Here is a 12,453-nt window from a genome sequence, read left to right on the forward strand (position 1 = left end):
TAAAATTTTTGGAATGCAGCATGTTTATTTTTGCATTTCTGTAACTAGGAAATTATTTTTTTCTAAAATAAAATTGGTATTAAAACAATTTTTAAATATATTTTATTGATTTTTTTTTTTTTTTTTATAGAGAGGAAGGGAGAGGGATAGAGAGTCAGAAACATCAATGAGAGAGAAACATCGATCATCTGCCTCCTGCACACTCCCTACTGGGGATGTGCCTGCAACAAAGGTACATGCCCTTGACCGGAATCGCAACTGGGACCCTTGAGACCGCAGGCGGACGCTCTAGCCACTGAGCCAAACCAGTTAGGGCTAAAATAATTTTGCATGCATAAAGTTGGTGAAAAACCTAGAAGAAATTATAAATATTTTTTCCTTAAAGATAATTTAAAGTCAATTCAGTACTTATTATGGTTACTTACACTTAGTAATTATTTATTATTAAAACTGATAATTACTACATAGTTAATCCAGTACCTACCAATGCAGTATAATAATTAATCAGAAAATGCTATATTTAATACTATATACTAATATACAATGTAATGTATTTATAGATTTATAGCTCTCCAACTTTACAACTGTATTGGAATTACCAATTTGGAGGGAATGATTATACAAATTACAAGAGTAAAAACTGCAAATTATAATTTCTCTTTCATCATGAGTTTGCACACCAATATGTCATTTAATCTCTTCTAGACCGAAGCTTAGTAGGGGCACTGTTTTGAATTATTTATCCAGCAATTGTGTGCAGTTAACTGTGCCATTCACTCCTTCCCATCCTGTAGTACTTGTAACTAACCAGTAGGCTGCTTTAAGATGATAATCATTGACTGTGGAACACAGAAAAATTCAAGGACTCATCATATATTAGGCCCCCTTCACCCCATCCCATCTCCTCCCTCTGGCAACTACCACATGGCTGTCTGTGTCCACGAGTTTCGGGGAGAGTGTGTTTCCTCCTTCTCACCCAGCTCCTGGTGGTTGCCGTCAAACCCTGGAATTCCTGGCTTCTAAATATGTCTCCCATCTCTGCCTCTGTCATCACCTGACATTCTTCTTGTGTGTGCCTGTGTCCAAATTTTTCTCTTGTTATAAGGACTCCAGTCATTGGACTTAGAGACCACCCTAATCCAAGATGATACCTTTAATCGGGGCTTGCACCTATCTTTTTGGGGAACATGATTCAACCCACAACACCTCTTCTTTAACTTCTCTCAGCAGTTGTATTAGTCAGGATTCCAGAGAAATAGAATTAACAGAGAAACAGAACTAACTATGAAATAAATGTGTGGCTGGAAAAAAAATGGGTTGGGGCTAGCTGTAGGGCCTTGTCAGATCATCGTTGGAAATTTCTACATGGTTCTGTAAACATCAGATATTTATAGCAAGGAAGCTATTTTTATCAGCTCTGCATTTTTGAAAGTTAGCTGTTTTGACATGTAGAAGATATATTGAGGACATTAGTGCTGGTGTCAGGGAAAATTATTAAAAGTTTATTGCTATGGTCAGTTAAGATGAGGGGCTAAACTACTAGAGTAGGTGTGAGAATGCAAAACATGAGATAAATGGGAGAAATCTCATTCATGAGCCATTACATTTCATGTAAAGTACTGAATGCCTATGTAAACCTTAGGTAGTAAATGAAGCACCCCAAAAATTGCTGGCAAAGAAGGTAAATTTATCATTCAATAAATATTAAATATCTCCCTATAAAGCATTTTATAATGAAACCATCTGATATTATGATAGTGTCATAATGTTTGCACAATCTCCATTTTGTTCACCTTCTTCTAACTTACCTTCAATATAACAATGCAAAACATAAAACTAGAAAAGAATTTAGGCTTAGCAGTGGCAACTGGCAGGGATGCTCAGGGTAAGGTAAAGCAAATATGGTCTTTTGCTGACCTTACCTCTTCAAAATAGGGTTTGCTAAAAGGTGAAATTAAAATCATTTGCTATGCAAAATTTCTATAATATACATGAGTTAGTTAACCTCAGACAAAAACTGTAGTGTCATTTAAAAATTCTTTGAAAGTGATAAATCACAGCTAACTTCAGAACAATGTAGCCTTTTAACTTTTAAAATCTGGGACTTGTTGCTAATTAGCATCAATAACTGCTAAATATAACTCTCACTTTACTCCTCAACAATTCAGTGAGAATTGAGATTTTTTTTTCAGTAATGATTTTTTAATCTCCTCATTTCCCTAGATCTTCTTTTAGTATGAATTTTCCACTTTAGCCTTGAATTATATTTCCAGATTTTTATTTATATTAAATTGTATGCCTTTGTTCTCTGCAAGAGTATTAACCTAGATATATTAGTATGCCATTACATTTCTCTTTGTTTGCTGTCTTTTCCAATTAGCTCCTTTATTTAAATTGTAAAGCTAGAATTTCATTACTATGTTTTAATGAATTAGCTTTAATGTCCACTGTAAAGTTCTACCAACTTTCCTTGTATTGTATCAGAAGTTTGTTATATCATTACTGAATGTTCTACAAGGCAGTAGTTCCCAGTGATACATTACATATTTGATATTTGAAGCGTTAATAAAATACTCTAAGAAGTCGATGTAAAAAGAAACTTTCAGTTTATGAAATCACATTCATTACAGGTGTTAATGTTTCCCTAATGTTTGCATGAGACTGATTCAGGTGTGTAAGAGACTGGTTGAGAGATTCCTTTGTAATACACAATCTCATGTGCCTCTAATTATGCATTTTTAAATTATGCATGTGACTCATTGTACATTCTGTATTTAAGCATCATTACTACTGATTCATAAAGTTCTGCAGTAGCACTGAGGTCTGCCTTATGATTTAAATATCAGGCAATAGGTTTTCTCTCCCTTGGCACCCCTCCTCCACCCCTTCCCCCAGGGCTCCCTATCAGCACTTTCCATGTGGTCATTGTTACATTAACAATAGAAGAGCAATACAGATGCTGGTACTACCTGGAAGTGGGATGCTACTATAATAAATATTTTAAAAATGTGGAAGTAGCTTTTTTAAAAAAAAATTAAATTTACTGGAGTAACATTCATAGGATCACATAGGTTTCAGGTGTAGATTTCTATGTTATAAGATCTGTATATTGCACTGTGTGGAAACCACCCAAAGCCAAATCGTCTTCCATCACCATATGTTAAAATTGGATAATGAGTAGAAGCTGGAAGAAGTTTGAGGGGCATTCCAGGAAAAGCCTAGCCTTCCTTAAACTGTAGAAGAAGTATGGCATTTAAAGAGGCATCTAGTGAGGGCTCCGAGGAAGTGGGAAGCATAGTAGAGGACACCTATATTGTCTCAGAAAATTCTTAAATCATCACAAAAAGACGATTCACATAAATATGGATATTAAAGCCACTGCTGGTGATAGTTGAGAAGGAAATAATGAAAATGTTACGGAAAACTTAAAGAAAGGGTATCCTTTTATATGATGGCAAGAAATGGACCTGTACTGTACCATACAGTTGTGTAGAAAGTAAAAAGTGATGAACTTGGCTATTAGGCTGAGAAGATTTGTAAGTAAAATACTAAAGATATGGCTTAGTAATATGAGAGAGGAAAGATAAAAATTGAGGGATGAACTGTAAAGCAGAAAGGAACTGGGACTAGATAATCTGAGAAATTCTCAGTTTATTCAGAGTTCAAAAGATGCTAGTATCAGGGATTCGTTGTCAGGAAAGCATGCTCTGGAAAGAAAGCCAAGGGTGTAGCTAGACAACCTTTTGTTAGAGCCTGCAGGGCTCAAAAGATGAGAGTATTTAATCACACAGAAGGCATTTGGAGTAGATTCGGCACATGAATCATGATTTCCCTCACTCATCTCAGCAGAGGGCTAGCAGTGATAGGCTTGTCATGGAATGTTGACAGCCTCTAGAAGCAGGAAAAGGAAAAAAAAAGAGAGAGAGAGAGAGAGAAATGAACACTGCCAACACCTTGACTTTAGCCCAGTGAGACTGCTTTTGTACTTCTGACCTTCAGATAAGGTGTAAGATAATGTGTGTGTGTTTACGTTACTCATTTTGTTACAACAGCAATAGCAAACTGTTAAGAGATTTTAATTCCCCTAGGCCCTGTTATTACCTACATGAATAAAATTAGGCATCAGTGAGTCTTTAACAGTAGATTCTGGGTCAGTTTGCTGAGAAAAATACATTGTTAACAATTATTTTTAGTAATGGCATCAGGTTCTTTGGCCAGAAGGTTCAAGTCTTTTAGGAATGTAAGCTCCCTGAAGGAAAAGGTTCTGCATTTTTTATTCTGTTTCCCCAACACCAAACAGCAGCAGTATCTGGTCATGGTAGGCACTCAATAAATAGTCACTGAATAAAATACATGAATGAATGAATGCATGAATGAATGAAGGCCTTACTGCATCTTAAAATTTTATTTCACCCTTTTGCTTTAGCAAAAACTTTCATTCTTGGTTAACCTCTAATGAATTCATATCCTAAGCAATAGAGTTCCATAATTATTAGTCCTTTCAACTTCTTTTCCCTCTATCCTCCATTCCAGATTAAAACAGAGCTCAGATATATCACTTTCCAGTACTTCTTGACTTGCTACCTAAGGTCCTCTGTCTCTAGCTTTACCTATTTTCTAGCCTAAACTCACTATCCCCCTACAAATATTCTATTTCAGTGACTGCTTCCTTACCCTGAACTTCCCCACCTCTTCATCGTATGTGCTTGGAACATTCTGTCCTATCACTATCATTTCCACCTGTCAAAATCCTACCTAACCTTCAGGCATTTCCCTTAAACTGCCTTTCTTCATCCCATCAATACACACCTTTCTTTTCTTTGAACTTCCAGAGCAGTTTTTGTGACCTTACTCCCCATTAACCGATAAGCTCCTTAAGAAGAGGGCCTATACCTTACTCATCTTGCTCTCTCTGAGGAATTTAGAACAGCAGATATATATATATATATATATATATATATATATATATATATATATATATATATATTTTTTTTTTTTTTTTTTTTTTTTTTTTTTTTTTTTAGAAAGTTCCATCTTGGCACATGCAAGCATTTCAGAGTTTAAATTCTGCCCATTTCTTAAATTCTAAATTATCCTATTAGTATTTATCCCACATAAGGAGAGTTACCTTTATTTTCCCATCTGTAAGTGGGGCTAGGGATGGTAGTGGGGTAGCTATTGCAGAAAAAGTAATTCTATGAATAATTGAGAGCTTAATTTTTTTTAAAAGCTTGGATCAACATTTGGTGGACTGAGACCTTCCATTTCATGCTACTCTTTTATCAAAATGAATTTCAAACATTTTAGTAATTCTGGATTTAGGCATGTGGTCAAGCAGATATTGAGCCATCAGTCCAAATTTCATGGAGTTAGTTCTAGAACCTAACAAGACATAATGTATCTTACCCCAAATCATAACCTAAGATGTTACATTAAATTGTTTTCATGCAAATAAAGAAAATCTTATACCATGACAATTTGGATTGAAATCTGGAAAGAAAAGAAAAAAAAAGTCCAAAGTGGAAATTTTAGTTATTGGTTGGAACTCAAGAAACTGAATAATTTAGGTATATGGAGTTTGGAAAACTCTAGGTGTTATTCATTTATTTATTTTGAAACTTAAAAAGTCATATTCAGCTGATATCAAATTTATTTTTTTCACATGGCCACTCACTGAATAAGAAAATTGAATGCCACACAAATTTAGCACTAAGCAGTTTGTTCTCTCTCCCTCAAAATGTGTTAGCACAGCTATTATTTGTAAAAATATTCTATAAATATTGAATTCTTAACAGAGCAATTTATTAAAAAGCATGATATATATAGAAGGATTTTTTAAACATAATCAAATATGATCTCATCTTATAGGTGAAAGATACAGATTTTACTGTTTAGCTGGTCCCAAAAGCATATTTGTCAAAGACCCTATGAATAATAGTGAGTACAGGTTCATAATAATAAAATAATTATCACAATATATATTAAAATAACTTTTCATTATTTCAGGTCTTATCAAATAATTTGGAATCCAGATCAATTTAGTTAGGCACTGTGTTGATATTTACCTTATCTTTTGTATCCCCATAGGAGGTTGTTTAAAAAAGAAATAATAGAAATCCAATGTAGAAAGAGAAGGAGAAATTTGATATGTTAATTAGTTTTCAACCACACAAAATAGTATAGGAAATTCCCAGGCCCTCACAGTAGGCAATTGCAAGTGGAATGTTGAGGCCTGACAGCATTTTGAGTGATGATTCTATTTCTCTAGTATGAGGAGCTCCAAAACAATAAATCACATACACACATTGCTCAACATTCTGACAAATTTAAACTGTCAAATTATTGTGAACAGCTGGGAATTTTATCATATTTAGAATAATCCTGGATGTATGATTTTGTAAACAGCTTTTCTGCAGGTAGTTTATAGGAGACAGCCTTTGTTTATGTGTAATTAGGCTCTTGGTAACATTTTGACCTTGGCAAAATCCCTTTATTTATCTGAGTTCACTTTTCTCATCTTTATAATATCTATTTCCTTCAAGATATGTAGCTGCACAACTTAAAGTATATTAAAATTGTTTAGAGCATCCCTAGGTTCTAGCATCAATAATCAGAAACTGTGTACATATTTTGTATTCTTTAAATATTTGTGCTGTCTTGGGTATAGTTAACTTCCCTTTGAAATAAATCATAATAGGAAAAAAATAACTCTAAAGCATTTTTAGTTACTTTGCTGTGTTTAAATCCAGCAGTAAGACAGATGATAAATACAGAATAATGAGATGGTGTGAGATGACTGGGCATATACCATATAAGGAAATGATATAGGAAACTGGTTGACTACTAATACATACCTTGTTTTTTATTACATTAACAACGTATTCCTTCAAAAAAGACTGGTATATCTATAGGAAATAAATGCAAATAAAAATAGTAAGTGGAAAGGATCATATGAGATGGTATATGTGTTTTTTTTAATAGGTTAACCTGTATGGGTTAGTATGTTTTATTAATCCTATTTGACCAATGAGAAAATTAGAATTGGGAGAACCCAAATGCGTTGCTCACGTCCCTCAGGTAGTAAGTGGCAAGTCTATCTTGCTCAATGCCCATGCTTTTATCTCTATGTTATGACACTGCCCAAAAAAATGTATTTGCATACAAGAAAGTAAAATATTGTGTACTTTGGATGATGGATGAAGCATTTTATTAAAGAGACAGACTTACTCTGTATCTCCTCAGCACTTTCTGTAATAAATCTTTCCATTCTATAATAAAGTTTCCATTGTTTCATATTTTAAAATACTTTTTTCTAAGACTAAAATTAAAGATTGCTACCTTGAGTGATTTATCTGCTAGAAAATATAAAATGCACCTACAAAAATCAATAATTTCTTTTTCAAGTTTTTAAGGAGTCCAAGATTCTGAGAAATTGATGCTATTCAAGGAGAATATAACTAGCTCCATAGTTTATTTGTTTAATTAATTATGCAAAATTGAATATTTTGTTATTTGCCCACTCATTTTAGAAAACTGCTTACTCACATTTAGAAAACAAACAAAACACGTTGGCAGTGCCCTCGGCGGTCCCGGATCTGACTCTTGCTTCAAAAGTGATTGGACAGAACAGATCCAGGGATGCCCCTGCTTCCAGCCTCTGACCACCCTCCAACCTCTTTTCCAGGCACCACCTTCGGAGCCACCTCCAACAACCTCAGCCTCTGAGACCAGCCTACACTGTTTGTTTGTTTGTTTTGTTTTGACTTTAACTCCTATTGCCAAACAATGAGCTCTCAAATTCCTTAGAATTATTCCACCAAGGTGGAGGCTGCCGTCAACTGCCCGGCCAGCCTGAATCTGTGGGCCTCCTACACCTACCTGTCTCTGGGCTCCTATTTTGACTTCCATAATGTGGCTTCTGAGAGTTGCCTGAGGAGAAATTGGAGGACCCGAGCGTCTCTTAAAGATGCAAGTCAGCGTGGTGGCCACATTCTCTCTCAGGATGTGCTGAAGCCTTCCCAAGGTGAGTGGGCAAAACTCAGGCGCCAGGGAAGTCACCCTGGCCTTGGAGAGGAACCTGAACCAGGCCCTTTTGGAGCTGCATGCCCTGGGTTCTACCCACGCAGACAGTCGTCTGTGACTTCCAGGAGAACGATTTCCTGGGTAAGGAGGTGAAACTCATCAAGAAGATGGGAGACACCTGACTCACCTCCGCAGGCTGGCTGGCTCCAGGCTGAGCTGGGCAAGTATCTCTTTTAAAAGGCTCACCTTCAAACACCACCAGGAGCCTTTGGAGCCCAGAGACCTTTGAAGGACCCCTCTGCATCCCCTGTGGTCTGGCTTTTGCCCTAGCCTCTCCCTGAAACCACCAGGCATCCTTTTAACCACCCTGGAGCCTTCTCCCATGCATTGGGCCAAATGGAAACAATAAAGCTTTTTGCAGGAAAGAAAAAATCAACAACACAACCTTTTAACACATAATTAGAATTTATTTTTTAAGTAAAAAGAGGGGAAATATGCTTGATAGAGTGCTGATGAATCTATAATATTTGTACTTCAATCTTTGCTATTTTATAGTTCAACTAAGTAAAAATTTGGATGATTAAACAAAACATATAAATAAAAGAATTATTAGTTTAGCCTAGGAAAGATTCTTTTATTATTGTTTTTTTAGATTTTTCACTGTGTTTTTTGTTGTTGTTCTTGTTGTTGGTTTTTAAGTGAGTTTCCTTTTATGGTATGACACTAGCCCTGAGACTAAATGAGGAAATATTTTGATTTTTGTTATATTAAATATGCTATCTATTAAACTAATGCTCAGCACTTATAGCTTTGAAATGTATATTCCACATTAGCGGTTTCCTAATTTTTTGTGATAGTACATCTCTAAAATTGTTCTATTGGCATATTTCTACGGAGCCTATCAATATTATGCTTTTAGTGTTTGTATATGAATGTGTGTGTGGAGCCCATGTGGACAACAGGCATTTGCTGATAAAAATAAAACAAAACACAACACATATTACTCATTTCAAACGGAAGTACCATGATACAATGGACAGTGGACCTACCATTTAGTTGCTTACTCTTTACTTACTCATGACCGAGATAACTGAACTGATGTTTGAGTAACCAATGGATCATTGGTTTGGCATACAGTGAATATCATTGGTTTATTTTTTGATCTAACATTCTAAAGCATGTGCATTTATTAGTTACAACTTTAAAAATAATAAAACAATAATTATAAGATTCTGTTAATAAAGTCCCTGCCCCCTTTATAGATAAGGATGGTTGTTCAGTAGCAGATAAGTTTATAGTGGGAGGGAAAATTTGCCTTGCTTTGGGGAAATGCCTTCCTGGTAACATATCCTACCTATAATAGGTAGCTTTCTATATCTTGCAGTATGCAAAAAAATTTTTTTAAATGAATAATGGAATATATTTCCCATAGCAGAGAGTTGCTTACAAGTAACACATTGTTTATTGATATTTTTCTTGCAGAAAAAATGCTTTAAAAAAAACTGGGTAGGTAAAGAATTAAATTTTTGGATATATTAGTGTGATTTAATTTTATCCATGCCATCCAACTGTGCAATAATATAATAATTACGTGTAGTAAATATACACTTACCTAGGTACAAACTATAGGGAGTAGTGGAGAAGGAGATGTGATGCCCAGATTCTCCTTCAAGGATGCACTGTTGTACCAGTAACTGTGAGTGCTGGCCGCCTCTTCTGAAATGGCTTCAGCTACGGAGAGCTGCCCTGCCCAAGTTCACGCCTTCTAAGAGCTGGCCAAACCAGTAACTGCTGGAGTCCCAAGCATAAAGGCTTGGTCATGTTGGCCCAATGCAAGACATTTCTGATGGATCATTTTAGCTCCACAGCTCCCTATGGGGTTGGCTGGAACCACAGGCCTACATTGTAACACATGTCTCCCTTGGCCCTAATAATCATTCCATACTTGTAGCTCTGCCTGGAATTCTCCTTCCCTGGAGGACAGTCCTACTTGCAATACAGGGATCAGAGAGCTCAGGGTGCTCAGAGGAGACAATATCCTGTTGTAGAATATACACATACACATTTTAAAAATTATTTATTCCACTTTTATCCCTCAGCATTACATGTATATGTTTATGTATATGTGTATGTTTATGTGTAGTATATGTGTATTGTATATGTATATATGTGTGTGTGTATATATATATATATATATATATATGTATATATGTATATATGTGTATACATGTTAATATGTATATATGTAGCTTGAAGCAAGCTTTTAAAAATGTAATGTTAGCTCTGGTCAATGTGGCTCAGTTGTTTGGGGTTGTCCTGTGCACCGAAGAATTGACAGATGGGTTCCTGGTTGGGGCATGTGCTGGGTTGCAGGCTCCCTGGTGGGGGGCATGCTGGGGACAGCCAATCGATGTTTCACTCACATTGATGTTCTCTCTCTCTCTCTCTTTCTCCCTCTCCCTTTCTCTCTAAAAATCAATGGAAAATCTTAAATAAATAAAAAATTAATGTTATATGTGAGCATTCCATGAGCTCAATAAGTATTTTTGACAATTTTGTATAATTTTTAGAATAACTCCAATTCATTAATAAGCCCATGCCAAGATATATTTAAATCATATTATTTGGCACTAGATTTTGCTTCCTTCATATTTCCCTTATTGTAAGTCATGTTACAATAAAGTCTCTCTTTGTAAATTTTGTGCATGAATGTTCCTCTTTTAACCCATCCTATACAATTTTGAACATTACAAAATTAAATTATTTTTATACTTTGAAAAGTAAAATAATTAAATCTTTATTTGTACATAAAAGAGCTACATTTTAAAATTAGCCTGGTCCAATAAAATGCTAATAAAGAACAAAATCCAGAGTCTAAATAAAATTCAATTTATTATAGTAGATTTTTGTGAATTATAAGGGGTATTAAATTAATCATGAGCTTTTTATCCAGGCCCTTTATTTGGGGGAAAAATGATAGAATTTTATAAGCTTAATATCTCTTGCCTTCAATTATTTGTATTTCACTTTTCTAACACAAATTAATATGCCTTGGGAATAATAAAATTGTTAAGGCAACCTTTTTCAAACCATTGAATTAATTCTGCCCTATTAAAATTGTTCTACAATTTATAATTGGCTTCGCTAGCTTTTATTGTCATCTGTTTATAACCAAGATTAATGATGCTATTCTGATTTTCTGGGTGATCTATAATGCCTGGGATTGCTGGTTATTTAATACCTGTTAGAGCTATATATTTTAACCTTCTAACTAGATAACATCAAATTGGTAGCAGTTGTGTAATACTACTTTTTTTTTATGCACCTGATGTGTTGCTGATGGAAAAGTCCAGGTAGCTTAAACAGCTAAATATCCTATCTAATAATAGAGTAACATGTAAATTACCATCACTCCGCTACGCCCACGATTGGGCGGCGGGAGGCTGGGGGGCGGGACTTGGGGTGGCCTATCCGGCCATTGAGAGGCACGGATCCGCTGCCACTGAGTGGGGCTACCCTGCTGTTGAGAGGTGCAGGGGGGGCGCTGAAGGGGTCCCACCCCCTGCACCTCTCAACAGCAGGGTAGCCCCCCTCAGCGGCCGCGGACCATCAAAAGTGGGGGAGCGAGCTCTGGCCTCAGTCAGCGAGCCACGGAAACCCGGCAGAGGATGGAGAGCAGTGACGAGGAAGACATGGAGAAGCACCGCATCCACCTATGCCCCGTCACTCTGCGCACACGCTGCACCTCCTGCCCTGTGAAGTCCGGGTTAACCGGCCCGCCCCTGTGGGGCGCTTTTTCACCCCGGCCATCCGTCAGGGTCCCCATGGACTCGAAGTGTCGTTTCGGGGCCCGCAGTCTGAGGGGCGAGGAGGTGGAGGTGCCGCCTGGCCTGCTGGGATACGTGATGGTGATGGAAGAGAAGTCGGTGGGGAAGCAGGACTTTTCAGCGGGATCCGACAAGGACGAGCAGGAGCTGGTGGAACCCCCGGAGGCGCTGGAGCGGGACTTCGACCGCTTTATTCGTGCCTCCGCCAGTTTCAGCCGCTTCACCCTGTGGGGCCTGGAGAGCATCCCCGGCCCGGATGCCAAAGTGCGTGCGGCCCTGACCTGGCCCAGCCTCGCCGAAGCGATCCATAAACAGGTGCCGCAGGACTGAGAACCAGCGCTTGAAACTGGAAGCCACCGATCCCTTCACCAGCTCTCCACTTTGGATCCACTGAGTCCACCACCCAATAAATGAGTTCTTTCACAGCAAAAACAATAACAAAAACAAAAACAAAAAAAACAAAAGTGGGGGACCTGGGTGCCTGTCTGCGGACAGGCACCCAGCTCCACCGCGAAAAGCGAAAGCGTGTAGGGGACCCTACACGTGCATGATTCAATCATGCACTGGGCTTCTAGTATAAATATATGTGGGAAAATAAGGTAAA

The 12,453-nt window shown here is 37.1% G+C and overlaps 1 pseudogene across 1 annotated transcript; it reads left to right on the forward strand.

Annotated features, from left to right (window-relative positions):
* Positions 1 to 11,645: 11,645 nt before the first annotated feature.
* On the forward strand, positions 11,646 to 12,246 carry LOC307111602 (ribonuclease H2 subunit C-like; annotated as a pseudogene). Its single transcript has one exon. The product of its transcript is annotated as a ribonuclease H2 subunit C-like (transcript).
* The last annotated feature ends 207 nt before the right edge of the window (positions 12,247 to 12,453 follow it).

The sequence above is a fragment of the Cnephaeus nilssonii genome, assembly GCF_951640355.1.
Source record: "Cnephaeus nilssonii genome assembly, chromosome: 15".
Classification (NCBI taxonomy): Eukaryota; Metazoa; Chordata; class Mammalia; order Chiroptera; family Vespertilionidae; genus Cnephaeus; species Cnephaeus nilssonii.